At 40.3% G+C, this 4,461-nt stretch overlaps 1 long non-coding RNA gene across 1 annotated transcript; it reads left to right on the forward strand.

Moving 5' to 3' along the window:
• Positions 1-81: 81 nt before the first annotated feature.
• Positions 82-2,295, forward strand: LOC127919222 (uncharacterized). Its single transcript, XR_008102200.1, has 3 exons — positions 82-395; positions 1,961-2,144; positions 2,191-2,295. It is a non-coding gene; the product is annotated as an uncharacterized LOC127919222 (long non-coding RNA).
• The last annotated feature ends 2,166 nt before the right edge of the window (positions 2,296-4,461 follow it).

Below are 4,461 nucleotides of genomic sequence, written 5' to 3' on the forward strand. Positions count from 1 at the left end.
CATCTGGTACACATTCATTTTTTATTTGGAGACAGGGATATTTATTTATACACTAGTACTAGATCTAGTTTAGCTCACTAATAATCACTACATTCATACAGTTTATTGACTGGGTCCAGTTCACTAATAATCACTACATTCATACAGTTTATTGACTGGGTCCAGCTCACTAATAATCACTACATTCATACAGTTTATTGACTGGGTCCAGCTCACTAATAATCACTACATTCATACAGTTTATTGACTGGGTCCAGCTCACTAATAATCACTACATTCATACAGTTTATTGACTGGGTCCAGCTCACTAATAATCACTACATTCATACAGTTTATTGACTGGGTCCAGTTCACTAATAATCACTACATTCATACAGTTTATTGACTGGGTCCAGGTCACTAATAATCACTACATTCATACAGTTTATTGACTGGGTCCAGCTCACTAATAATCACTACATTCATACAGTTTATTGACTGGGTCCAGTTCACTAATAATCACTACATTCATACAGTTTATTGACTGGGTCCAGCTCACTAATAATCACTACATTCATACAGTTTATTGACTGGGTCCAGCTCACTAATAATTACTACATTCATCCAGTTTATTGACTGTGTCCTGCTCACTAATAATCACTACATTCATACAGTTTATTGACTGGGTCCAGCTCACTAATAATCACTACATTCATACAGTTTATTGACTGGGTCCAGTTCACTTATAATCACTACATTCATACAGTTTATTGACTGGGTCCAGTTCACTAATAATCACTACATTCATACAGTTTATTGACTGGGTCCAGCTCACTAATAATCACTACATTCATCCAGTTTATTGACTGGGTCCAGCTCACTAATAATCACTACATTCATACAGATGTATTGACTGGGTCCAGCTCACTAATAATCACTACATTCATACAGTTTATTGACTGGGTCCAGCTCACTAATAATCACTACATTCATCCAGTTTATTGACTGGGTCCAGTTCACTAATAATCACTACATTCATACAGTTTATTGACTGGGTCCAGCTCACTAATAATCACTACATTCATACAGTTTATTGACTGGGTCCAGCTCACTAATAATCACTACATTCATACAGTTTATTGACTGGGTCCAGCTCACTAATAATCACTACATTCATCCAGTTTATTGACTGGGTCCAGCTCACTAATAATTACTACATTCATCCAGTTTATTGACTGTGTCCTGCTCACTAATAATCACTACATTCATACAGTTTATTGACTGGGTCCAGCTCACTAATAATCACTACATTCATACAGTTTATTGACTGGGTCCAGTTCACTTATAATCACTACATTCATACAGTTTATTGACTGGGTCCAGTTCACTAATAATCACTACATTCATACAGTTTATTGACTGGGTCCAGCTCACTAATAATCACTACATTCATCCAGTTTATTGACTGGGTCCAGCTCACTAACAATCACTACATTCATACAGTTTATTGACTGGGTCCAGCTCACTAATAATCACTACATTCATCCAGTTTATTGACTGGGTCCAGCTCACTAATAATCACTACATTCATCCAGTTTATTGACTGGGTCCAGCTCACTAATAATCACTACATTCATACAGTTTATTGACTGGGTCCAGCTCACTAATAATCACTACATTCATACAGTTTATTGACTGGGTCCAGCTCACTAATAATCACTACATTCATACAGTTTATTGACTGGGTCCAGCTCACTAATAATCACTACATTCATACAGTTTATTGACTGGGTCCAGCTCACTAATAATCACTACATTCATACAGTTTATTGACTGGGTCCAGCTCACTAATAATCACTACATTCATCCAGTTTATTGACTGGGTCCAGCTCACTAATAATCACTACATTCATACAGTTTATTGACTGGGTCCAGCTCACTAATAATCACTACATTCATACAGTTTATTGACTGGGTCCAGCTCACTAATAATCACTACATTCATACAGTTTATTGACTGGGTCCAGTTCACTAATAATCACTACATTCATACAGTTTATTGACTGGGTCCAGCTCACTAATAATCACTACATTCATACAGTTTATTGACTGGGTCCAGTTCACTAATAATCACTACATTCATACAGTTTATTGACTGGGTCCAGGTCACTAATAATCACTACATTCATCCAGTTTATTGACTGGGTCCAGCTCACTAATAATCACTACATTCATACAGTTTATTGACTGGGTCCAGTTCACTAATAATCACTACATTCATACAGTTTATTGACTGGGTCCAGCTCACTAATAATCACTACATTCATACAGTTTATTGACTGGGTCCAGGTCACTAATAATCACTACATTCATCCAGTTTATTGACTGGGTCCAGGTCACTAATAATCACTACATTCATACAGTTTATTGACTGGGTCCAGGTCACTAATAATCACTACATTCATCCAGTTTATTGACTGGGTCCAGGTCACTAATAATCACTACATTCATACAGTTTATTGACTGGGTCCAGGTCACTAATAATCACTACATTCATACAGTTTATTGACTGGGTCCAGTTCACTAATAATCACTACATTCATACAGTTTATTGACTGGGTCCAGCTCACTAATAATCACTACATTCATACAGTTTATTGACTGGGTCCAGGTCACTAATAATCACTACATTCATCCAGTTTATTGACTGGGTCCAGGTCACTAATAATCACTACATTCATACAGTTTATTGACTGGGTCCAGCTCACTAATAATTACTGAAATTAACTCTAGACAGTCAGGAGTATCGGAAATTGCAAAACAATGGATAAACAGTAGAGCTAGCATTAATACTAATTGAGTGTATGTAAACTTCTGACCCACTGGGAATGTGATGACAGAAATAAAATCTGAAATAAATCATTCTCTCTACTATTTTCACATTCTTAAAATAAAGTGGTGATCCTAACTGACATAAGACAGGAAATTGTACTATAATTAAATGCCAGAAATTGTGAAAAACTGAGTTTAAATGCAGTTGACTAATGTGTATGTAAACTTCCGACTTCCCTTTCAGCTGCTTGTATTGAAGATGTTTCTATTATACAATTAAATTAAATAGTCTCTGCCTTCATCTTTGGATCTAATTGTCCACAACATTGTTTACCTAATTTTGGTTTGCGCAGTTGGTGTTTCTTTTTATTATTATTTTAAAACTTTGTAGCAAGTAAGGTCACGTGCGACTCGGTAGCTGGACTCTGAGCTTACACCATGGGGGAAAACAACTGGAGACTAGTTTGTTTGAATACATACTGTATATTCAACACATAGGCAGCAGACATGTGAGCCAACTAATCCATGAATCCATGATCAGCCCAAGAGTAGAAACACTGGGTGACACAAATTGCAGCCAATTTAACCCTGCTATTTCAGCTGCCTAGCCAGGACAGTTATGTAGCAGTCATTGTATTACGAGGTAGACAGTTTGCTTTCATTCCAGTCTGATACGACTCTGCTGTGGTCACTAGCTAGTGAGCTAGCAAGTGACAAAAACTTGAGTAGTCAGCCTGCATTGAAGCCATAGAATCACGTAAATTGTCGCTAATTTGCCCTGCTACTATTAGCTGGCTAGCCAAGTGGATATAGCTGTCATGGCATTTTGTGGCATAGAAAAAAGGGTCCCAAAAGGGATATTCGGCTGTTCCTACAGGATAAACCCATTCGGTTCCAGGTAGAAACATTTTTGGTTCGAGGTAGAACCCTTTTGGGTTCCATGAAGAACCCTCTGTAGAAAGCGTTCTACATTAAACCCAAAATGGTTCTGCCTGCAACCAAAACAGGGTTCTTCAAAGGGTTCAAAGCTGAAGAACCCTTTAAGGTTGACGACAGTCTTTTTTTCTACTGGCCGTCCTTGTTCGGGCGGCGTTCGGAAGTTGGTCCCTCTCCTTGTTCGGGCGGCGTTCGGAAGTTGGTCCCTCTCCTTGTTCGGGCGGCGTTCGGAAGTTGGTCCCTCTCCTTGTTCGGGCGGTGTTCGGAAGTTGGTTCCTCTCCTTGTTCAGGCGGCGTTCGGAAGTTGGTCCCTCTCCTTGTTCGAGCGGCGTTCGGGAAGTTGGTCCCTCTACTTGTTCGGGCGGCGTTCGGGAAGTTGGTCCCTCTCCTTGTTCGGACGGCGTTCGGAAGTTGGTCCCTCTCCTTGTTCGAGCGGCGTTCGGAAGTTGGTCCCTCTACTTGTTCGGGCGGCGTTCGGAAGTTGGTCCCCTCTCCTTGTTCGGACGGCGTTCGAGAAGTTGGTCCCTCTCCTTGTTCGGGCGGCGTTCGGAAGTTGGTCCCTCTCCTTGTTCGGACGGCGTTCGGAAGTTGGTCCCTCTCCTTGTTCGGGCGGCGTTCGGGAAGTTGATCCCTCTCCCTTGTTCGGGCGGTGTTCGGTGGTCGACGTCGCCGACCTTCTAGCCATCGCCGATCCACTATTCATTTCCCTTTGGT

Source organism: Oncorhynchus keta, unplaced genomic scaffold, assembly GCF_023373465.1.
Source record: "Oncorhynchus keta strain PuntledgeMale-10-30-2019 unplaced genomic scaffold, Oket_V2 Un_contig_16029_pilon_pilon, whole genome shotgun sequence".
NCBI classification, from domain to species: domain Eukaryota; kingdom Metazoa; phylum Chordata; class Actinopteri; order Salmoniformes; family Salmonidae; genus Oncorhynchus; species Oncorhynchus keta.